General features: G+C 40.3%; 1 protein-coding gene across 2 annotated transcripts in view; it reads right to left on the reverse strand.

Annotated features, from left to right (window-relative positions):
• Positions 1-26078, reverse strand: part of RHOJ (ras homolog family member J) — a 68668-nt gene that overhangs the window by 6944 nt on the left and 35646 nt on the right. The window lies entirely within an intron of this gene.

Here is a 26078-nt window from a genome sequence, read left to right on the forward strand (position 1 = left end):
TCAACTCCCAGAATTCCCTAGCCAGCATATTTGCCAAGTCTGGAGACCCCTGCTATAATCCTTCACATCAGCTCCCCTTCATGGCATCTCTTGAAACACCAGCTGGATGGAGCCATTCAGATCTTGAGAGGAACCTAATTTCTCAGTCAGGGACTGCTCCAGGAAAGGTACATTTCTACAGTCCCAATAGTTAGCATTGAACTGACAGGGAAATAAGCATCTAACTGATGGTTTCCCTACCTCCTTTTTAATTTTTGACCCATTTGCAAGCTATAGATTTTCCCAAACTGATTTCTTGCTCTTGAATTTGTCTAGATAAGCAAAACACTCAAAAATTGTATCTGATACTGCTTATGAACATAAGTATTCTATCCACAATATAGCTATAGAGATCACGAATCTTTATGAATCTACCAGGTTCTTATTACAGAGATCCTATAAAGATTTAACCGTTACTGATGGTTATTATTACTATGGTTATTGATGGTTATTATTATTATGCTATTTGTTGCCCAACATAATTGAAACATATAATGTTGGGGAAAGCCATACATAGAGATACATGGAGTACCATTGTTGTTGCGATTCCTTGGACATGTCCCCAAAGCTTTGAAGTTATGCATAAGTAAGGTAACTAGGAAACTGGGATTATCCAAGATAATATTGAATAACTCCATAGATTTAGACTGATTACAGTTAGGAATATTTTCCTACTATGTGTTTCATAGAATCCATAGTGTTCTTTGTGTAACAATTCTTTTTGCCATCCTCAGGACATTGTGGATTAAAAGTATTGCACAAAGCTGACCGTCAGCATATATAGCCTTGTTTGTTTATAATTTTTACAAATAACTCTTTAAGTTATTCTGTAAAGGGGTGTGCATAAGCGCACCAAGGTGCCTACCGTACCTGTCCTAATGTCCCCTTTTATACGTATCCATTTCATATATTCATAATCATGTTTATATTTATATCTGTTATTTAATACATGCTTGTAAATAAATATAAAATAAACTCAAGGCAAACACATCCAGCACACCTTCCTCTTCCTGTTTTTCCCCCCACAACAAAAACCCTGTGAAGTGAGATGGGCTGAGAGAATGACTGGCCCAAAGTCACCCAGCTGGCTTTCACCTGTGAGGCTGGATTTCAACTCACGGTCACCCTTTCTAGCCTGGTGCATTAACCACTAAACCAAACTGGCTCTCTAGTTAGCACCTTTTGGCTAGAAGGGGACGTCATTAGAATCAAGGAGAGGCCACTAGGTGGCAGATCCTTGAACCCTTGCAACATAGAGTTGCATTCCTCTGCCACAGGCTGCGGTGGTTAGTCTGGATCAGAACAGAATGGGACTTTCAGTCTCTGACGTTTCATTCTCCTCGGGCGTTTCTCCTCAGGCGATTCTTCCCTAACTTATCTCCTCAGCTGGTATGTCTCCAGTCATTTGCCGTGGTCTCTTCGTCCCAGACCCTTCGACACGGCCCATTCGCAGAAAGAGGGTTCGTCCTGGGTGTTCTGCCCTCTGTGACAGTTAGCCCCCAACTAATTGGCTAGAGGGGGGTGTAATAGAAATCCAGCGAAAGGAGAGAGGTGTAAAAGAATTTGCCAAAATGCCTTCCTTCCTTCCTCTCCCCCCCCCCCCAATACAGGGAGGAACAGTTGGTTTATTCGGAAGTAAGTCTCACTAAATTCAATGCTAGGATTTAAATCCAGTGAAAGGAGAGAGGTGTAAAAGAATTTGCCAAAATGCCTGACTTCCTCCTTGTATTGGTGATGGGGGAGGGAGGGAGGAAGGAAGGAAGGCATTTTGACAAATTCTTTTACATCTCTCTCCTTTTGCTGGATTTCTATTACACCCCCTCTAGCCAATTGATTGGGGGCTAACTGTCACAGAGGGCAGAACACCCAGGATGAACCCTTTTTCTGTGAATGGGCCGTGTCAAAGGGTGTGGGACGAAGAGGCCGGTGGCCCATTCCCCACGGCAAATGACTGGAGGCGTGCCAGCTGAGGAGATAAGTCGGGGGATAATCACCCGTGGAGAAACGCCCGAGGAGAATGAAAAGTCAGAGATTAAAAATCCTAGGCCTGATCAGAAGGTACTGCCCTAGAGGAGAAAGTTTGCACAACTCTTGTTAGAGGGAGATGTTTCAAGAAGTTTAATCAAAATGTAGTTAACAGTGATAAGCCATCATTAGGGATAGATAGATAGATAGATAGATAGATAGATAGATAGATAGATAGATATAAAGATAGAGATATGACAGGAACCAGAAAATGCTTCACAGGAGCAGCTAAAGGCAACTCCTAGAGAGGCAGGAAATGCATCTCAGAGTAGAGCTGCCTACACAGCAGACATAACCACTGTAACAGTGGAGGTCGGGGCTTTCCCGAGACAAGATTCACACGATTATTACCATCTTTTAAACTACTGTATATGATGCATACACTTTATGTGAGGCTGTCTTTATTTATACAATTGATAGGCTGCCTGACTCCCAACATGTTACATGGGAACATGTAACACCTGTATTGCAGGCTCTCCATTGACTGTACGCTCTTTAAGGTCCTGAGTCAAGTAATTACTCTTTCCCACTGGCTATGCTTTAATATTATCTGTACCCTTGCTACAGTATATTCTTTTTCTTGTCTTTTTTTACACTTGAATGGATGACTTTTTTAAAAAATTAAGTATATACAGAAAGCAAGGCTAAAAAGAAGAAGAAAGAAAGATTCTTTCTAATGTCTTACTGTTTTGATGAGATATGATTAATAGTCACAACGCAAAGCTCTTATATTATAGATTTACATCTTCCCATGTGTACTGGTTGAAATGTTCTAACGCAGGGCTGTATGATTTTTACTGCATCAAGAACCATGTTGATTGTTGAGTGGCGTGCCAGGTGGAATTGTGCTTTGCTTGCACTACATTTAATTAAAATTAACAGTTTTATAATTATAGCTGATACGATTACTTTGCAGTAATATATTAAACCATTTCCCATTTATGTCACCTTACAAAGTACTTGGTTATAACTTTTAGAGGTCTTTGAGAGGCTCACCCAAATTTCTTGGAAGGGGGGCAGTTGCGTGCTGTTGTTCTCAGATGGTATATCTCTACTATCAGGGCATTAGACCACAGAAGCATAAATGAAGACTTAGACAGCCTCCCATCCAAAAAGTCAGCTCATGTCTGCTTAGCTTTACAGATTAATGATTATATTTGTCTGCCATTACATGACTCATTGTTTGGTTGGATCACCTTCTTTTGCAGAAGGACTAGAAGGAATCTGTTGCACAAAAAGAAAACGGGAGCTCAGCTGGGAGAACAGCCGGGAGGATTAGGACATTCTTGCAACAGATCCTGTAATGTAATGTATATTCTGCGATATGGAAAACAGAAATCAAAACCTAAACTTTAGTTGGTGCAAAATGAAACCCTGAAAATGGCCTTATCATATTTTATTTGTCTATTATTTATTTGCTTACCGACTAAAGTGTGTATGCTACTTACTTGACTAACTCCAAAGGAAACTAGCACTTAATAAGCACTTAATAAGGAGCTAAGCACTAGGTTTACCTGAAATCTGGATTCCATGATAGTTTGAAGTGACTGAAATAAATTTACCTGATGGTAGATCTGCACCTATATCTGTTCTGTTCCAATTCTGGTTCTTTATGAGGCTTCAAGCCTACTCTGCTTTAGAGGGGTGAGGTCTTCTAAAAAGGCTGCACAGCTATATCTGTATTGCCACACATAGAAATAACCTACAATAGTGATGGCTAGCCTTTTTGTCATCGCGTGCCAAAAGCAGGGGGAGTGCGGGGGGGGGGGTCACACACGTAATTCTATGCGTCCCTGTGCATGTGCACGCAACCCCCTGTGCTCCCTCCTGCTTTTGGCATGCGATGGCATGGTGGGCCTGGTAGGCCTGTTTTTCGTTCTCCCCAGGTTCCAGAGCCTTTCTAGGAGCCTGGGGAGGGTGAAAAGGGCCTTCCCCATCTCCCCGGAGGCCCTCCAGAATTTCCTGACTTCTGGTGGGCCCAGAAGGCCCGAAAATCAGCTGGCGTGCCCACCGATATGGTTCTGCATGCCACCTGTGGCATGTGTGCCATAGGTTCGCCATCATGGACCTATAAGAATGTATAGAGTACAGGTAATCCTCAATTTACAACCGCAACTGAGTCCAAAATTTCTATTGCTAAGCAAGAGAGTTATAAAGTGAGGTTTGCCCCATTTTATGACCTTTTTTGCCACAGTTGTTAAGTGAATCATTGTTAAGTTAGTAACCTGGTTGTTATGTGCATCTATTTTCCCCATTGATTTTGCTTGTTAGAAGATTGCAAAAGGTGGCCACATGATCTCAGGACATTGCAACTGTCATAAATACATTCCAGTTGCTAAGCATTTAAATTTTGATCATGTGACCATAGGGATGCTGGAAGGTCATAAGTGACTCTAATGCATACTTCTAGTTTATGCTCAGTTTCTCTAAATTATCAAGTACATTGATATTAAGGAATCTGTAAATATCTTAGATATATATTAATATATATCTACATTCCACATGGGATAACTCAACATGATAAACATTATTTGCCACTGATTCTTCAACATTATTTCCATTGACAAAAATGGAATTGTAGAAGAAACATTGGGGCATAACATTTATCATGTTGAGTTATCCCACATGGATTGCCCAAAATGAGTTGTCCCACAGTGAATTGGCTACAGCAAGGTGGCCACGCTGGGTTGGCTGAGGCAAGGTGGCCATGGCGAGTTGTCCTAGACCTGCTACAATATATCAAACTGGCCAGGGTGATTTCAATGGGAGAATGATGATCCCGTTGTTCAACTATTGGATCTAATCTCTATGTACCATCCCGATGCATTCTGTTTTGTTTTCTGCTATGTCTGTAGAGGAATGGGACTACACTAAGGCAAAGAGAAGGAGATAATAGAAAGTTAAATGAGGGAGAGGATAAAAAAGAAATAGAAACCCAGATGACACCAGAGAAAATGAAAAAGTGGGATGGGGGGGGGAAAGAAAGAAGTTAAGAATAAATATACAATTATCATGATAATACTGATAGATTGAATAAATCTGAAAAGAAATTGAAAGAAAGTATATACTATTAGAATATAGGAGTTGCTCGGATGCCAAACAAGAGAATATTCCACAGCAAAGAAGATAGAAAGAAGAGAGGAATAGAGGATAGGAAGAGGAGAGAGAGGGAGAGGAATGGAAGAAAGGGAAAAGGAGAGGAAGGAAGGGTAGGGGACAGGAGTAGGAGAGAAGGTGAGAAGGGGGAAAAGAAGAGAGGAGTGGGGGAAAGAAAGGGGAAGTAGGATGAAGTAGGAGAGGAGGGAGGAGAAAGTAGGAGAGGAGAGAAAGGAGGAAAGGGAAAGAGGGGGAGAAGAAGAAGGTTTGTTGCAAAATGAGGAAAGAAAGGGTAGAAGAGCAACTCCGAATGTAATTAAAATGCCTTATTTTAATGTTTTCTTTAAGGAAAACATGTATATGTATAATTAATTATGTATAAGAAGATGTACATTTTATATTATGTGTATAAGAAATAAAACTGAGAAACTTTTCAAAAAAAAAAGGCAAAGAGAAGGAGAGGATAATGTTTTGATCAATGTATTGATTCTAATACTCTCACAGTTTAATTTCAGAAGTTGGTGGAGATGCTTCTCATAGAAAAGACCCTGTGTAAGAACACACAAGGGTGTGTGCTCATTATGTAAAAACAAAGAAAATGTACAAAATATAAATATTTAAAGGAAGAAGTGCAAGTCGTCAGTGTAAGATTAAGGCAATATTTGGATATTAACACATTCCAAAGGTTGCACATGATCTTTGTTAGAGCTTGGTTTAAATAAATGTATCAAATTAGTTTTGTTTCTTCCTGGTTTCAATAGCTGATTTAAATGGCCTTGACTGCTATTTATTCTAACTGTGACACATACTTTAAAGCAGTGAGCTATTGTTTTGTTTTGTTTAACCAGAGTGTACTACACAGAGATGTCATTATGAATCAAGGGGAACAGGGCACAGATAAGCCCTTAGATACAAAGCTTGTGAACAAGAGGCTCAAGGTTCAGGTCCTTATCACTCAACCACTCACATGTCATTTCTTGTTTTCCTTATTTCAGTCAAAAATAGGTGAGAAATAGTCCCTTTTATGGATATTGGTAGGAACTGTTCTGTCCCTGTCCCACACACGCACCCCCACAGATGGCCCGGAGTTAATAAGCCACACAACAAAGTCTTTGACGATAAAGCTGGCAGCAACCCAGTGGCTAGCTGCCAATTCAGACTTTACTCACACAAAACAAAGATTAGACTGCAAGCATTCCGATAAAGCAGGCAAAGTTTCAGCAATACAAGGATTAGTCCAAATGCAGTCCGACAAGGCAGGCAGAAGTCCAGTAACACAGAGATCATGGATTATTTCTAGTTTTTGCTCGTCACAAACTGAACCGGCCACCACACCCACATTTATACTCTGTGGGGTGTGGTCCAGTGACTCAGCTAATCTCTGGCATGCCTTCCCCTCTGCTGCACACGCTTCTCCCTGCGCTGCTGTCGAGGATCCAGCCAGCACTTATCTCCTTCGTCGCTGTCCACCTGTGGCTGTGGGGATGTGCTTGGCTCTGGGCCTATCTCTTGGCCTTCGGTGTCCTCCGGAGGCATTGCCAGAGAGGAGGGTCCTGGAGAGGGAGGCCTTGCCAACTCCTCTCCCTCACTTTCAGAGTCTGCATCTGTCGATAGCCCAGGCTCAGGCAATGGAGCCACAACAGGAACTGAGGACGTTACTTTAGACCAGATTGGACTACTTGTTCATTAACGTCTGCAATTTTCATTCTGATTTGGAATAGTAACGACTCTTTCCTAGAGCTGAGCTGCAATGCTGTTTTCTACTCCAATCCTTGAGTTGGCAGAAGAAAACGGTATATTAGGACCTTATTTATTTATTCATCACATCACATTGGGTGGTCTACAATAAATCCTGCCTCTATTTCTGTTTCTAGTCACTGCACTCCTTGGGCCTCCTTCCTAAGCCTATGATTTTACATGATTTGAGGATACCCTAGGATAGAATTAGAATAAGGAGAAAAATACAATTTTAACAGTGGTACAGCTTAAGAATGATTTAAGAGTGACTTATCTCTACTTTAGTCATGGGCTGAGAATGAAATAGAGGCAGCATCATGGGGATACAGGAGAGATGGGTGTTGCCAAAGCTTGTTTGTGCCATGCTTAGGTGCAAAAGAGCCTTTTCACATCTGTGACTGATTAGCAGCAACCCAGCTGTTGCTATGGTGATATAAAACCTAGTGTTATATTATCACAACATTGGCTGAATGGTACCATAAATGGCTAATGTAAATGTTTGGGTTCTTTAGTTTCATCATCTATTTTTAATTAAGTAGTAAGGACTGAACTTGGGCAGGTACTTTACCACTGTCCCATAGGAATTAACTGGGAATCAGGAACTTTTGCTCAACTGCTGCAAATCAGTCAAACATTTAACAGTCAGATCCAACTTTCTGCTAAGAAGTGGGCTTTCTGTCAATTATAAGTTTGGGATGATGAGTTACAGTGGCAAACAGATTTACTGCTCAGCAGGATTTCCATAGGAAAGTTTCCTGAAGCTGGTAGACAACCCCAGGGCTTTGATATTTATTTGTCCATCTTGGGAACCAATATTAGGCCTGCATAAATATCCCATCTATACTAAATTATGCCCTTCTGCTGGCAAACAAACAAATCTACAAACATGCAACCATTTCCATCAGAAGCAACCCCAAATTTGCTGCTTCATCCATCTTACTTTAAAATTCACCAACAACTGAAGGAAGAGAGAGATCGAGAGCGAGTGCTCCACAGTTTTTTTTTTCTCATCTAACATAGATCTCTGGAAGTCTGGCTGAAATTGGTAGAGAAGGAAATAACTTCCTCTCTGTAAAAAAATAAAGAGGTTTAAGGTGTCAAACTCTGTTCACCTATCTCTGGCATGACCAACCAATAGTTTTTTAAAAATCTCTTTTGCCATTTTACACTGCCCTTATCTTTACAAAATGATGTCTTGTGTGAATGATCTTTTCTCTGCCCACTCCTTTCAGTGTACACCTTTCTTAGCTATGTACAATCATTATCATCCTCTTTTAATGACCCCATAATCCCTTGCGGGGTGGAGTCTGGGCAACTGAATGGAGCTGAGTGTTTACTGGCCGGATGCCCTTCCTGTCGCCGATGTGAGTTTTGTTCAGCAGATATATTCTCATTGTGTCCAGAGAGAGAAATATCTGCCTCTACCGAGGATCAAACTCACAGTCTCCTGATTGTGAGGCAACAGCTCCAACTCTAGGCCACCTCACGACTCTTCTTAGCTAGGTACAATGGTACTAAAAAAACAATTGATCTCTACTTCTGAGCTTTGTTATTACAGAAATATCCTTATCCTTCATCCTCTTGTCTAAATTTGTCACTCCTTCTTCTCTAGAATAAATCTTCCCTTTACTTCTTCTGTACATGGTCCTTACTTATCCATTCTTGACTTCCCAAAGCAAAACTATCTGCCATTTCACAATCAACTATAAGTGCGCTAAGCACGCTTAGTTGGTGTTAACTTAATCTTCTTAATATTTACCACTAATCCAGATTTTTGACTTCCCATTTTTACTTTCATAATAAGCTCTCCTAGGTTTATTTTACTTTCATGCAACAATGAAGTGTCATATGCATATCACAGATTGTTAGTGTTTCTGTCAGGCTCCCCAGCTTGAACTGAGCAGAAGCTATCCAGACATGGCTAAGTTTTTATTGCCTGCTATAATGCTATAGTAAAGTCATTTCAAGAAAGACAGGGGTGTCACATGTATGTTTGTGTGTATTCCTTTGAGTTTGAAGAAGACATGCTGTTGTGCAGTTTATCTATGGACACAAAGGTGGTTTTGCAGTCCCAGTCTGGAAATGTAGAGTCTAGCACAATGGGGGTTATGGAAGTTCATTGTTATAATAAGTGGATGTTATTCTTGATACTGCTCTGGTTTTGGTAGTGCCTGTTTTACAAGCCTTTGTAGCATAGGGCTCTCCCGTGAGTTCTGTCAGCAGCTGCAGCTTCTAGTTCCTTTGGCCGGATGTCACAGCAGCATATGGTTTCCTTCACAGCATCTTTGTATAACTTGTGTGGATGACCTCATGGTCATAGTCTCCAGTACATGCTAGAGGAATTGTGAGGCATAGGGTGGTTGGCCATTCTGATGATGTGTCCCACCTATGGTTCTGATAATCAGAGTCTTAATGCTGGTGGACTTTGGGTAATCCAAGGCCTCCTGGTGGGAGACACAGTCTTGCCAACAAATGGTGAGAATGGAGTGAGAAAAGCAAATGTGAAATTTCTCCAGTTGTTTAATGTGGCATTGGTACAGATGCCACATTACAGATGGTACAGAATGCAGGACATACATCTGTATAGATGAGAAGGGATAACCACAGCTCTCTGACTTTCAACTTTGTGGAGATATGGATATTGTGTTGATTGAGCACTCTAGTATAGAGCTGACACACAGTCTTGCTGTACCAGGATTTCCTGAGAGGAAAGCAGAAATATGTAATACATTCATTTATTCCAGTAGGTAGAGATGTTTTTCAGCAGAACATTATGATTCCTACTCTGTGAATCTTGTCACTCTGTGATTTCCCTTTCCAAAAGAACATATATCTATTTGCTGCTTCCTGTAATGAAGTGTCAACTGAAAACTTGGTCTGAATGCAGTAATGTCACTGCTATAATGATGAAGTTTGGCTACTATGGGTGCTGTTTGTCTTTCAGGCCTTGATGCCTTGTCTCTATCCAGCAATCTGTTGATGTTCCAGGTTTTGATAACAGGAATTTTTGTGATTTGTTTTTTTCTTGATATTCAATTGCTAAGGAGATTATCTACCAGTCACAGTTAGCTAGCCAGATGTTGTAGGGTAAGCAATGTTTAGCGTACCTTTTCTAACTCCCTCCATCATGTGAAGGTGGGCAGTATTATCTCAAAAATGGTTGCCCAGGCATTCTGGATACTGCTAGATGCTTTTGTTGCCATGGGTACAGAGACAAACAAACACTGATCCAAAGACCACCCATGTGCACGATTGTGATTACAGCTACCTGTAGCCATCTTCACTGTTGCTTCATCATTCCCCCATTACTGCAGAACTCAATGAATTAGGATTGGAACTGAAGTGAATTGAAGATGGTTTGTAGATGAAGATGAATTTCACAATAGAAAAAAGTACATGGTGGAGCAGCCATTGCTCTATGGACTGTCCTACACTTAGCAGAAGAGACCCAAATCCAGGTATAAAGACAACCATTACATCTGGAGATCTCTCCTGCTATGGTGGATTACCAGGATATTACACTCAGCATTTCACAATGCCTTCTTGACCGTTGGAATGTTGATTGGTCTGTTCTGCTCAATCTGCTGGGGCCAGACTTCACATGCTGCAAGAGAGAGATCTTCTATTTCACTGAAGGTTGGAGACCTGTTGGCAACCCTTACCTGGTTTGGCTCTTCTACCAAGATGGTTTTCTAGGGAACGGCTGCTGCATGTGTTATAGCTACTTGGAGCCACAGGTAAAAATTGAGTGCCAAATGGGGACCAAAGTTGAATGAGCAGACCTTCAAACCTACTATTTGTGGCCATCTTGACTTTTTTGACCATACTGCATGAACACCTCTGAAGCAATTGATTGCCCACCTATCAATGGGATATTACAGTTGTGTGTAATACTCACAGCAGACTCTATAGGTTCTTCTTTGTTCCTTTCCCTTTCTCAGGTTTGATCTTGGGTGGCATTGGATTGTTAACATAATTCTCACATTTCTTCCAATCCCTCATGTAATTCCTACTAATGTGTTTGCTGTCAATAAGTCAATCAAATGTAAGATAATATGCATCCTTACATCACTTTTTTTCTTCTATCTTACCCCCTTTCTCCAATTTCTTTCCTTACAGTAGCTTCTTACCATGATAAAAATTCCCCAGAAGACTAATCTGATGTTCTGGCACACCCATTAGCCTTATTATGTTCCATGTTCTGGCATGAGTTCCATAACCAAAGACTATGCTGTAGTTAGTAAAGTTAATCTGCTTATGTTATCATATACTTTTCCTTTAACTAATTTTATATTCTTCTTTCTGATCCTTCTCTGCCTTTTTAAAAAAAAAATTATTTCTTCATTATCATTTCATTGCCTTGTATCATTCTATTCATCCTTGTAAGATTGTGAGTAAAACTTCGGTTCGGTTTGGAATATGTGCAATTGTTCCATACTCTGCGTATTCTCTATTGTATTTTCATTTTCCTTTAGCCCCCTGTGCTTCTGTTAGACTTCTACTGTGATTATTCTTGATTATATTAAAATCTCAATTCTATGGAATGGGATGAGGGACTGTCTGTTAAAATTTAAATGTTAGTTTTGAACACAAGTTATGAATTCAAATTCATGCAGCTTCATGACAGCTATGTAAATTTGATATAATATATGCATGAATTTCATAAAATGTATGAACACTGATTCATCAAACAATGGATTTCATTGTTTATCAAAATATCTACCATATATTCAGATTTTATTAGTTGCATCCTAAGTCTGTTGACTGTGCCATGATTTTTCTGATCTCTCAGATTTTCTTGTTATTTGTCCACATTTCTTGGTATGAACCTGATTGTCTCATCATTTGAGATCCAAACATGCTTGAATATTTCAGTGTGTTCATGCAGTTGTTTTCAGGTTTAATTGTGGAGTTCCTTCTCTTAGGTAAGTTGGTATCAGTCCTCCAAACAGTCAGGATACCACATGAACTCTTGGAACTCAACTTTATTGTTAAAGGATGTAATCAGAAAATCTTGAAAGGCTGATAGAGTTTTTCCTCTCCCTCTCTTTAATATCAAAGAAAGTCAAGCAGAGTAATCTTAATTTTTTTTCTTCATCCTCTCCCACCTTTGGGGACTAAATTCATGTTTTCTTAACAATTGCCTCATATCTTCTCCAAGATTACTGTAGTCCTCTACATGTGATTTGCTCATGCACCCGCCCTTAAACTCATTGTGGATTACTCTTACCTCATTTATTCATGAAGATTTTCTCCTTCTGCCAGATTTACTTTCATTTTTTATTTATTTATTTATATCCCACCTTTATTATTTCACAAATAATTCAAGGCAGCAGACATATCCAACTCCCCCTTCCTCTTCCTATTTTCCCCACAACAACAACCTTGTGAAATGGGTTTGGCTGACCCAAAGTGACTGGCCCAAAGTCACCCAACTAACTTTCATGGCTAAGGCGGGACTTGAACTCATGGTCTCCTGCTTTCTAACCTGGTGCCTTAACCACTAAACTAAACTGGCTCCTAAGGTCATTGGACTTTACTGTACTTAACTCTCCCATCATTTCCAGATGTAATCACCTGGGAGGAACTTGGTTCATATCTATTTTGAAACTAATACCAATCATTATTTATTTACACATTTAGGTTGCTTAGAAGACTGCCAATGTATATCAATCAGCAGTTGCAAATTGTTTACACTTGTTACTTGAATCACTGGACTTTAAATGATTATACTTTGGTTTGTATTGATCAAATCCACAAAATGTGAACAAAGCATTGCAGGAAGAGAATAGCTTGCCTTACAATTTTAGATAATTTGCAAACTGGGGCTCTAGCAAGGTGGAGAAACTTGTAAGCAAGCCAATGCAAAGCAAGTCAATAGTGTGGGAGGGAGATCAATGAGTTTGATATCACTGCCTCTTATTAAAATGACCTGGCAGTAAATCTAGTTGCCAACAATGACCTATGCTCTGCCAAGCGCCAATATAAACAGGTTCTAATAAAGATGTCCATGACTTTGTGATAGGCAGTTATTGAGCAACCTGTCCCCAGATAAAGGATTCTTCCTAACTTTAATCAGCTGGAGGTTGACAAGCTGGTAATAGGAATACCAGGTACAATAAGTCTGTTCTTTACATGATGAAAAAAGGTGAAGGAGTAAGATAAATAGAACAACAGCCCTCTGACATCTTCTTGCGCAAGGTGGAAGAATAATCTTGATTTGTTAAATGCCTGGAACAATGCTAATCGACAGAGTTAGATGTATAGTCCTAGATCCCTGCAAAAAGCTGCCTTTGATTGTGTCTTAGCAGCTGCTCCACTCCATTCCAGCAGGCAGTTGCTTACACAGGCCGCACCCGACGGGGGAAGTGTTTATTATTTTAATCTGTCAACTTCAGAGATTTTTTTTCCTTTCTTTTCCCCAACAGTCCAGGGGAGAGAACAATCCCACTCTTCTGAAAGAGAAAGACTTATACATGAGCCAAGAAGATGGTCCAGGTGAGTTTTCATCTGCTGTTGGCAACGAATAAATAAATAAGCTGCCCCTTTTTGAAGAGAGTTATTTCTCTGTTCTGATGCAGAGTATAATTTTACCTCAGCAGAAACCAATGTGGAGGGCATGATTTTCCTTGTAGCAGGGCTACAGTTTTATTTCTTATCAACTCTGATTAAGAAATTCCCACTGGCATTCCTGGAAATAAGCCTAGAAGGACTTTAAGTAAGAGCAAGATCTAGCATTTCTAGCTTAGTTTTGCAGGAAGAGAGCATCACTTAAGGTTCCTCATTTAAGGAATGGGCTGGAAAGTCTAATGATTTTAAAAAAAAAACCATATCCCTGGCTCAAAGCTTGGATAATAAAGTTAAAGAAAATCATGGGAACTGCTTTCTGTACCACTTCGTATTGTGAACGTCTCATGCAAAAATGCCTGACTTTTGTCAGAACAATGAAAGCAATATTGTAACATCACAGCACAAGTTCTGTACCTTTTGCATATGCCCATGACATCATGACGCTCATAGGAAAGTGCTAAGACTTGCCACAATGCCTGCTTACATTACTCTGACTCCCAGTATTTTCCCGCTCCCATTCAAATGGAAGCTGCTGAATCTAGGGCTCCAAAGGGCATGGCTAAATGTTTATGGAGATTCTCAATCATCCATGGTTGTCCCAAAGATGTTTTCTCTAAAAGGCAACTGGACTTTCTTGGTATTTTCTTTGAACATGTTTTGCTTCTCATCCAAGAATCTTCTTCCATTCATGAAGAAGCTTCTTGGATGAGAAGCAAAACATTTTCAAAAATAACACCAAGAATGTCCAGTTGCCTTTTGGAAAAAACACCTTTGGGTATGGTCCCAAAGCCTCCTTGTTGTGTACTTAACAAGGATCAGAATCAGAGTAGAGCTGGAAGGGACCTTGGAGGTCTTCTAGTCCAGCCCCCTGCTCAAGTAGGAGATTCTATACCATCTCAGACATGTGACTGTCCAGTCTGTTCTTAAAAACCTCTAGTGATTAGGCACCCACAATGTCTGAAGGCAAGCTTTCCATTGGTTAATTGTCTTCAGTTAGGAAGTTTCTCCTCAATTCCAGCTTGATTAGTTTCCATCATTGTTTCTTTTTTTTTTTTAAATACATTTTTATTCCATCATTATTTCTTGTCCTGCCATTTGGTGCTTTGGAAAATAAATTGAGCCCCTCTTCTTTGTATCAGCCTCTTAAATACTGGAATATTGCTAAAATGTCCCCTCTAGTCCTTCTTTTGTCTAGACTAGTCAAACCCAAATCCCGCAGTCGTTCTTCATATGTTTTAGTCTCCAGGCCTTTAATCATCTTAGTTGCTCTTCTTTACACTTTTTGCAAAGTCTCAACATCTTTTTTGTAAGGTGGTGACCAAAACTGGATGCCGTATTCCAGGTGTGGTTTTACTAAGGCTTTATTAGCGGTACTAATATTTCACCTGATTTTGATTCTATGCCTCTGTTTCTACAACCATGGATTTTATTAGCTTTTTGGCTGCTGCTGCATACTCTGACTCATGTTTAAGTGATTGTCAACTAAGATTCCAAGGTCCCTCTCACAGTTATAGTTTTTGAGCCAGGTTTCACCTAATCTGTACTTGTACCTTTGGTTTTTTCCTGCCCAGATGTAAAACCTTGCTTTTCTCCACATTAAATCTCAATTTTGTTGGATAGGGTCCATTGTTCAAGTCTGTCAAGATCTTTTTGGATCCTGAGCTTGTTTTCTGGGGTGTTGGCTATTCCTGTCATCTGCAAATTTGATGAGTTCTCCTTCTGTTCCCTCATCTAATTTAATATCTTTATGAAGATATTAAAAAGTACTGGGCCTAAGATGACTTTATAATTATTTGGATCTTAACTTCAATGCCTCCCGCAAAGCATGACATACCATACTAAATTGATTTCACTAAGAACATGCTTAGGAAACAGATATGTCTGAGAAGGACACAAGCAAAATTTGCTATGTTGTTTTAATGTTCTGAAAATTGTTCCTCTTCTTGTGAATATCCTTTCTTTCCATTCTTATTTGGTTGCACACGAAACATATTTCTGACCTTCTAATCATTGGACTCTGCAGATCTTCATGTAAAACAAAAATATGAATATGTTGCATACAGTTTTTCTTGAGAGTTATGGGCACCCCATAAAAAAGAAATGTGGACAAAGCGGCATTATTAAGCTTAATTGAATTATTTTCTTAAAAATGACATAAACCTTGATGCCATAATTGATGCTCCTTACAAGAAGGGATAACATTGTGTGGCTTCGTGCTTCCAGGAGCAATGTGAGATCGCAGCTGTCTCTTCCTTTTAACTGCTAGTGGAGGTGTGAGCTGATTGGGTGGGAACTTGGCTGTGTTCTGATTGGGTGGAGGTGTGTTCTGATTGGTTAGGGGCTTGGCTGTGCTCTGATTGGCTGGGGTTGTGTTCTGTTTGGGTGGGGGCTTGGTTGTGCTCAGCTTAGTCTGAGTTGCAGGGGGATTTGAGCTGGTGAGCTGCGTTGTTGTTGTTTGGCTTCGTGTTTGTGGCCGTGTGAGCTCTTCATGGTGGGTGTCAGTCTGCTTCATGTATGGATTGGAGGGGTTTAAAGTGGCTAATGATGCAGCTGCGGTCTGGCTTCTGGTCCTTGGTCGTGGCTCATTATCAGTGTGGGTTTGAGTCTGCTTTCTGCGTGGATGTGTGGTGGTGACATCAGGTGTGGCACTCGTGAGTGTGGGTCTGGTGTCATTCGTCGTGTTAGGGACTCGTTTGTCAATAAGGGCGGGTTTCCAAATGGCTGGTAGGCGGGAGGTATCGTCTCGTTTGTTCATGCTGTGTGGGCGTTTTTCTATCTCAATGGCTTCTCTGATTATTCTGTTGTTAAAGTGTTCAGTTTTGGCGATAGTTCTGGTCTTTTTAAAGTCAATATCATGTCCTGTGGCTTTAAGGTGTTGGACCAGGGAAGAAGTTGGTTCCTCTTTTTTGACTGAGTTCTTGTGTTCTTCTATGCGTGCACTTATTCGTCTGTTGGTTTGTCCGATGTATGTGGTGGGGCAGGCGGTGCATGGGATTTCATATACTCCTTGATTTTCTAACTCAATTTTGTCTTTGGGGTTCCTTAGGATGGTGGATATTTTTCGGTTTGTGCAGAATGCTGTCTTGATGTTATGTTTGTGGAGGATTTTGCTTATTCTGTCTGTGGTGCCTTTTATGTATGGGAGGAGGGCCTTGCCGTTTTCTTGTTCTCTGTCTTGGATTTTAGTGGGGGTTTCTTTTTGGATTAGGTTGGTGATCTTATTTCTTTGGAATCCATTGGATGTGAGTACGTTAGTGAGGGTGTGTAGTTCGGTTTTTAGGTGTTGTTCGTCAGCTAAGCGTTTTGTTCTGGAAATGAGTGTCTTGGCTACAGAGTTGATCTGGGCAGGGTGGTGGTGTGAGAGTGCGTGCAGATAGCGGTTTGTGTGTGTTTTCTTCTGGTATATAGTGTGTCCTATATATACAAAAGCAAAACCCACTCACTCATCATGAAATCTCCAGAACGGTAAAGCCTACAAACTTGAAATTTGGCACGTACGTTCCTCTTGGCTTCTAGGTGCTTGCTAAGAAAGGATTTCTCAAAATGACCATCAGATCATTAGTATTTCATATACAGTATATTCATATACAGTATATTAACACACTCTGATGCTAAGGAGTTAGATGTTCTACTCCCCCTCCCCACCTGAAAAGTTCTAATTGCCAGTTGCCTCACATTCTGTTACCTCAGTTCAAACTGGCAGACATTCCACTCCTTCACTCAGGAACGGTCTGGGGCTCCTTACAGTACTAAACGTCCCTACCTCACCAAAATGTCTACGCCTTCCACCTATGGAACTGCTTCTGAACTCAAGGCGGCAGGAGAGATATTCCTTTATGAGTTTCAATCACCGGCCACCACTGAGCCAACAGATTGTGAACCGAATTTCTCCTGCATAGTGTCCCAGCCCCAAATCACTTCTTACACTGACCTCCTCAATTCAGATGAATCTGTTCCTTCTACTGTAACACCAGTTAAAGGGAAATGAGGGAAAAAATGCAGGAAAAGATTTACAGATGTGATTAGGAAAACACAAGTAAGGGAAGCTGCAAAAAAGTATCATCAAAGCTACCCTGAAGTCAATAGAGAGGCTGTTAAAAAGTATGCATCTAATAACCCCTATGTTAATCAGGCAGCTACAGCTAAATATGCCAACATTCAAAGTGCAGGGGCAGATTTACCACAGGATAGGGAGTATCATGGCAGGGCCTCAGCAGCAGCCTTCATTTCTCCAGATATACTTTGTTGGTGATGATGACAATGAGAGGGACATCCGTTGTGGAATCTACTCAGGCATTACTCCAGAACTGGTTAGTTCAATTTATCATGCCCGATCACATAGTTTCGTAGCAAAACACAGGTATCCATCTAGTCAGTGTTGGGTTGTCCCTGGTTTGGACCGGTTCACAAGAAATGGTAGAAAAACTGGCAGGAGGCTCCGCCCACCACCCCGGATGTCATCATAGGTGATCTGAACATGCGCAGAAGCTTGGTGTGCATGCAATCCCGTTGCAAACCGGTAGTAAAGGTAAGTAGAACCCACCCCTGCAGCTAATTATAGATAAGTGAGCCTACAATGATTTGCAAAGACCTGAGGAAAAACTGAACATATTTCAAGAAATTAATATGGACTCCAAACTAAGATTAAGTTGGAATTCTGGGGCATGTTAGAGGACTTAACCCTAGACCCAGTGGTGGGATTCAAATAATTTAATAACCGGTTCTCTGCCCTAATGATTTCTTCCAACAACCAGTTCACCAAACTGCTCAGAAAGTTAACAACCGGTTCTCCCGAAGTGGTGCAAACTGGCTGAATCTGACCACTGCCTAGACCTCAGTATCAGATTGCAGGACTACATATACCCCAATTAGTAAAGGATCCATCAAATTGTGTCCTACCAGAAGCGGAAGCCAGAATATGTTTTGCTTTTCTTCAGCATTCTTAGGGCAATTGATAAGTTTAACCAGACTAAGCAAAGAAGGTAAAAGCCCTGCAGATTAATCCATTAAATAAAATTAGGAAAATATAATCCAGACTAATAGTGATTAGCAACACAGAACCAATTAGGCACTATTCATGTCCCATGATTAAAACTTTGCTCCCACTCATTAATCTGCTATTGCTTGATCTGATTAAATCTGGAAGACAGAAAGAATATCTTGAACAAATATCAATTGTGCAGGATCTGAAACTGTAATGAAATGTACAACAGATTCCATAGATATGGGGGACAGAGCAAAGACAGAGGGAGCTGGTCTTGGGAAGGAAAAAAAATATGAGAAAGAGAAAGGTATATGTTGAACAGGAGAGTTGTTTTGACAGATTTTCAAGGTTCATTAGATCACCTTAATAGCAATAAAGATCTTTCCAGAAATCTAAATAGATCTTGTTTTCTAAGTTTGGCAGCCTTGCAATTAAAGGCGCCCATTGGACGAGGGTGAAACTTTTATTAGGTTTCCCCATTTCATGGCATATATTGTCTTCATCAGGCTATTGCATCAAGGATTTAAACCTGCCTTGATGCAATATACCCAAAAGATTGGGTCAAGAGCATTAAAATGAATTTTGACAATGGCAAATGTTAATGTGCAATGTGATAAAAAGAAACTGCAGAGTGTAATGGGGTCAAGGAGCCAACTGGCTCAAACTCTGTGTAACCTTGATGAGTCCGGTGGATTCACAGCATTTCTGAACTGAAGGAGCAGCCAGAGAGTCCAATTTAAGAGATAAAGTTGTATGGAGGGAATGATTTGTTTTCCCTAAGAAACAGAAGCTTATATGAGAAAGGTTCTTCTAAATGTGTCAACTGTTTGAAGCACTGGGAATGCAAATTCTGGGACTGATATTGCTTACCAAAGCTTGGGAAGGATGGCAAAAATGAGATGAAAATAGGTGCTTCAGAAATGGATAAATATGGAAGGATTGGTGTAGTTACAGCCTTCTAAAGAGCTAAATGAGAACTTCCAGAGTACAGGAGAAAAGGAGCCAGTTCTTCAGCTTAATTGTGCTGTTTGATTGTTTTAAAAGTTGGGAATAGTTATAAGTTGAAAACAAACTGCTCTCAATTCTAACCTTAATATTCCTTAAAATCATCACCTGCTGAGGTATATGTGGTTAGAATGCTGAGTCAGAAGACCATTGAGAGGTCAAATGCTTGACAGTTCAAAATCCAAGAGTGAGCCGTGTGATTGAATGAACTTCTGACAGTTTCTCTCAGCTCCTGCTCACCTAGCAATTCGAAAGCATGCAAATGCAAGTAGATAAATAAATAGGTATCACTTTGGTGGGAAAATACCGGGGACATGAAAGGAGCCGGCGGCCTGCAGAGTTGGCAGCAGAGTCGGACAGTGAGGAAACTGGGGAGGAACATGGGCCAGTCCTGGACTCTGAGGGAGGCTCAGACGAGGGCTCTGCATCAGAGGCAGAGATGGGGCCAGGGCCATCTGGGTGTTATGTGTGGACTCCAGAGTCTCCAGAGTCTGATATCAGTGAGGCAGAGGAACAGGGGGAGCCTATTCCCAGTGTGCACATGTGCAGAGCTGCCAGAAGGCAAGAAGGGTTAAGACAAAAGGGGTGACTTGGGAGTAAAGCTTGGAGATGATTGGCCCCTCCCATAAGACATAAAGGTGGAGCAAAGGGACATGAGCCTTTGCAGGAAGCAACTTTGTTCATTCTGATCTGTTTAAACTCTGAAGCTCTGTTTTGACTTCGTGCTCCATTTGGCCTTGCAAAACTAATTGGCAATTAGGTATTTGGCAGCGTTTCAAGGGAGATAAAGGTGGGTGCTTATCAGCCTTATCCCTAAAGACTGTGGCAGACTTCTCTCAGACTATTCACAAACTGCTTGGGACTGTTGTGGCCCGCCAGCGGCCTGCGTGGATTGTGGCTGATACCGATAAAGAGGAGACTGGTGTGGTGTCGCACCAGCAGCCTGCACAGCCAGCGCTCGCATTGGACAGCGAGGAGGCTGAAGAGGATGTGATGCCAGAGGCAGAGACTCAGCCAGGGCCTTCAGAACCTTCAGAGGCTCCTTCCAGTGGAGAGAGCGGAGTGGAGGAGCCTCTCCTCAATGCTCGGGCACGCAGGGCTGCCAAAAGGCAGGAGTGGCTACTCAGGAGGAGGTGGTCTACTCGAGAGTAGGGCTTGATGATAATTGGCCACTCCCTTAGCCTATTTAAGTCACACGCAGCTAGTGCGTTCTTGCTGGAAACAACTTGTATTATTATCAGAGTATTTTGTTTATCATATCTTGTTTTCTGGACTGGTTGCCAACCTTTGCCAGCCTTGTTTATTCTTGCTACTTAATAAATTTGATAAGGACCGTTGGTGTGTGTCAATATCCTTGGAAATCCGGTGCTGGGGCAGAACAGGGACTCATTACAGGTTGTGAATGAACATAATTCACAGCCGTCTCAATAAAAGAGGTTTTTTGGGACTAAAATTGTGATTTATGCTTTCTCAGGAAGCCTAGGTCAGAACAGGAGCTTCTTCAGGAATCCCCTTGGCAATGATGATGTCATCGGCTAATCCTTTCAGTCTGGAAGCCCTTAGGTGCTTCCAACACAAATGTAGTAGTGTCGCCTACCCACTTGCTCAACATTGCCTTCAAAATTAGTCTATTTTGCTACTAAATTTCACTATCACAATTTGGAGAAAGGAATTCAGCCCTTTTGCCCAGATTTCAGGAATTCAAATTCAGGATGCTAGAGAAGGATGCAAATAGAATGCTGATGCGGCTTTGGGCCTCAGAGTTGCCTTGAAACACATTATGGAAATGACTTTTATACAACAACAATACAAAACTAAATTCTTTGTTCATACTGAGGGCATTTCTCCACTTTCACATACCTATGGCATAAACATGTCTGGCAACATCTTTTATCTGCTGTGTCCCTAAAACACCGCCGTCATTTTGTCCCCAACCTTTGTATGGGGTTGATGTCATTTTCACTGAAGATGGATAGTTAGTAGTTTTTGTTTATTTTCCCCAATATAGAAGTGTGTTAGTGCTTCCATATTTGATTGTATATTCTCATGACTTTTTCACTCTATATATCATGTGGAGTCTTTTGATTTGGCAGTCTTTTCAATCTAAATCCTTCTCCTTAGCTGTATTGACTCTTTGAAAGAAATCTTACGCCGTCAATGATTTCTTCCAAAAATCTACTTAAATGCTAATGCTTTGTTCTGAACTCTTGTACATATACCATATCAATCATAGTAATCCTTTTGGGTATAAGCAATAGGTCAAATAAAAAGAAGGGTCAGAAACTGTAAACCAAAGAAATTAAAAGCATGAAATAAAAAAGAAAGAAAAAAATCATAGTTAAGACTGGTTTATACTACCGTCATTAACTATGTTTCTCATAGCTTTTCATGAATGCTTCTACTACTTCTTTACGCTGCTTTATATATTGTCTTTTATTCTTTAAAATTCACTTTTCTCTTTTTTGAGGATCTCATCTGCTCCATCCCTTACTTTCTTGGTACGTCTTCTGAATCCTTCATTTTTGTTTCAGAATTTTGTTTTGCAATTTAATCCCCATTTTATTAAGATAGAGAGGTGTAGATTATATTTTCAGTCTTAGCCATATCAATAGCCGCTGCATCATTTTTAGCTAACTGAAAGGACAGTATCAGTACTTGTGAGTTTGAGTCCATTTTAACTGCAATAAACAATTAAAGCCAGATTTTCTACAAGCATGTTCTATGCCAGCTAGGATTGTTTACTATAGACTATCTTGTAAGGGAATATATTGTTTCATTCCACAATTAAGAGATGCTTGTAGTATAATCACACATCCATTCAGATACTATATATGATGATTAGAGAATCCAAAATAATTATTAAGTGGATGTTGCTTTTCTACCACTATATCCTTAAATAAAGGCAGAAAGAATTTAGTGTTGCCCATTTCCCATGTGTCAATACTCACGATGTACTCAGTTTATGTATGTGTGTGTATCCATGTGCATGTATGTGCATGTATGAGTGTAAATGAGTATATTCTAAGTGTCAAATAGTTCTTTTAAAGAAATTAAGCCATAGATACAGTAAATGGTACCCCTGAATGCCTGTTGCTTCGAGGTGAGATGTTTGCACATAAAGAACTCTCTGACAGTAATTATTACAGCTTGTATTCATCTTCATGTAAATATTAGCCTACTTAAGTGGCCACCTTAGGTTCTTAAGATTGCAAGCCTAACAGCAGAAATTACTTCATTTTTTATTGATTCTTAAGTTAATTTTGAAGCCTTTTCAGTTGAAGAATGAATTACAAATGCTTTAAACGAGCCAATCAGCAAACAAACCAGGAACAGAACAGGACTTTGGAAAAGGATTCAGTTCCAAGAGTTACTCTTGATTTTTTGTTCTGAAATATGTCTAAATCAATCACTCACTCACTCACTCACTCACTCACTCACTCACTCACTCAATCAATTCTTAATTAAAATACATTAAGATATGCATTATCTTAGTTATTTTGATGCATACTTTAAGTAACACATATTAGAATTGCTGGCACAGAAAATGGAGAATCACGTGAAGTGTTAATACCACTTTATAATGCCTTGGTAAAGCCACACTTGGAATACTGTATCCAGTTTTGGTCACCACGATGTAAAAAAGATGTTGAGACTCTAGAAAGAGTGCAGAGAAGAGCAACAAAGATTATTAGTGGACTGGAGGCTAAAACATATAAAGAACAGTTGCAGGAACTGGGTATGTTTAGTTTAATGAAAAGAAGGACTAGGAGAGACATGAAAGCAGTGTTCCAATATCTCAGGGGCTGCCGCAAAGAAGAGGGAGTCAAACTATTCTCCAAAGCATCTGAAAGTAGAACAAGAAGCAATGGATGGAAACTAATTAAGGAGAGAAGCAACTTAGAACTAAGGAGAAATTTCTTGACAGTTAGAACAATTAATCAGTGGAACAACTTGCCTGCAGAAGTTGTGAATGCCCCAACACTGGAAATTTCTAAGAAGATGTTGGATAACCATTTGTCTGAAGTGGTGTAGGGTTTCTTGCCTAAGCAGGGGGTTGTTATTCTTCCAGTCTGTTATTCTATTCTATTCTATGCTAAGTAATAAATAATATTCTTTATGTTGAAAGAAAGCTCTGACCTTTGTTTTTATCTTCTATTGTTGCAAGAGTTTCAAGAATCAAATATTTCTGTAGGACTGTTGAGCTACCTTTTATGATGAAAGCTGCATTTATGTTTTTGGGAGATCCAGAAATCCAGATGTAGGATTGGTTAGCCCCCTTGGGGTAAATGTTGTAGAATAAAAGCCCATGGCAATCCTTGGAGATTCTGGCCCTGTTACTTTCCTCTATTCAGTCTCTCTCTCCATTCAGTCATTGTCTCCTTAAAACCATTGCTAGAGAAATAGATCATATTGCAGTACAAAACAAGAGAGAAGAAGCAGGAAGGGCAACACTTCCATAATTCTTTTCAACTCTTTCCCAACAGTGGCCATAGGACGCCTCTGTGTTGTTTTTTCCCCCGTGTAATAAAGTAGAATGTGGTATTTTTGTGTATTACCACTCTGTGTATATGTCTACACAAGGGAATCCAGGGCAGCCTGCATATTGTCTTCTTTGAAATTTTGGGCTTGGACAATCTGGAACTGAGATGCCTGTGGTATGATCTAAGCACAGTACACAAAATTATCTGCTACAACATCTTACCTGTCAATGACTTCTTCAGCTTCAACCTCAATAATATATGGGCAAATAATTGATACAAACTCAAGGTAAACCGCTCCAAACTCAATTGTAGAAAATACGACTTCAGCAACTGAGTGGTCAACGCCTGGAATGCTCTACCTGAGTCCGTTGTTACATCCTCTATCCTTCACAGCTTCTACCTTAAACTGTCTACCGTGGACTTCACCCCATTCCTAAGAAGTCCATAAAGGGGGCGTGCATAAGTGCATCTACGTGCCTACCGTCCCTGTCCTACTGTCCCCATTTATTTGTATTCATTTCTTTCATTCATATCCATGTTTATATTTATACCTGCTATCTTTTACATGTTTGACAAACTAATAAATACAAATACAAATACATGACCCTGAGGGAAGAGGAAGGAGACTTAGAATGGAGGATTTGGGTGAGAATTGTTTAGGATTTGTTTTTCTCTGCAACCCCAAGCAGGATCTGGCCCATTTTCAAACTCAACATTTCCTTTGCTGGCATCTATAAACAAGGATCTATTAACAAAATTAGCAAGGAGGAGGAGGAGGAGGATCTACTGAGGACATTCTGTGCAAAAGCCCCTCCAAATATAAAACGAATGCTGGCTGAAACTTAAGAGTTGGTCTTCCCGTTGCTCTTTCATGACTCTCCGATTTGTGGATTATCTCAGTCTGTCAAACATGCAGCCCCTTGCATGCAATTTTGCATGGCTGCCTTTGCCATCTTAATACAGCATTGGTTTTGCAATCAATATTTTTATTATAGCACATTGTATACACCTGTGGACACAGGTTCGATGGATAATAAATAATCAGGTTTATGTTTATTTTCGGAACTCTACGGAACAAATTGTCTGGCTCTCTTCCTACTCCTGGCACAGTTCCAGACAGCTTTGTTAGCAGGACAATATGTTGTTCTTTCAATCTATTTGCCTTGTCCTAGTCATGGTCAGAGAGCTTTATTGTAAAACGGGTCTGCACAAAATATAGTCTTCATTAGGTCATAGTAGTATCTGTAGCCATGGATATGCTTTCACATCTTCTTTGCCAAGAAAAACAGTTTCCACATGCTAAATAAACAAAATTAAATGCATTAGTTCTGATGGATTTACTAGCCACTGGATCTATAAGTAGAATGGTGGTCCTACAGAATTCTGAAGCTTTCCAGTCCATTGAAATCATTCCAAAGCTGGCTTTCATTTCAGAAATTTCCCTAAGTACTGTCAGCTTGCTTCCAGGCTCCTTTCTGAAACGAGGACTAGATACTTGTCTCTGCCTTTTAAAGCTGACTTCTGAATTCAGTATTGTGGATAAACGAGGTTGAACAGGCTGCAGAGCAGCTTCACAATGGAAAAAGTGCTTAAAAAAAAGAATATAGAAAGATTGGAAGAAGTTATGATGTTTCTTAAATGTTCAAACCGTTTTGTTTGCTCAAAAGTCTATTCCCTGTTCAGTGAATAAAGAATGTAAGATGTAGTCTTAATATTTTTCAATGTGATGCTTATTTCATTAGAGTGTGCAAGTCTGCATACACAGTTTTGCTGTATATACATTCATACTTTGGCTTTAGGCCAAAGATCCTGAGCAACCCAACCCAACTTTTCTTTAGTGGGAGGAAAACAAATAAATGTTAAAGACAAATATGCCCTTTTATCAGATTAGACCAGTGGTGGGTTGCCCCCGGTTCGGACTGGTTTGCAAGAACTGGTAGTAAAATTGGTGGGAGGCTCCGCCCACTGCCCTGGATGTCATCATAGGCGATCTGCACATGCTGTTGCGATCCAGTAGTAAAGGTAAATAGAACCCACCCCTGGATTAGACTATTGCCAACTGCTTCCTAACTTCAACAATTTAAAGTTACCGGTATATAGACTGTAACTCCCAGATTTCCTTAGCCAGCATAGCCAATTCT

Source organism: Pituophis catenifer, unplaced genomic scaffold (genome assembly GCF_029215685.1).
Source record: "Pituophis catenifer annectens isolate HBS135680 unplaced genomic scaffold, rPitCat1.0.hap2 SCAF_1, whole genome shotgun sequence".
In the NCBI taxonomy this organism is placed as follows: domain Eukaryota; kingdom Metazoa; phylum Chordata; class Lepidosauria; order Squamata; family Colubridae; genus Pituophis; species Pituophis catenifer.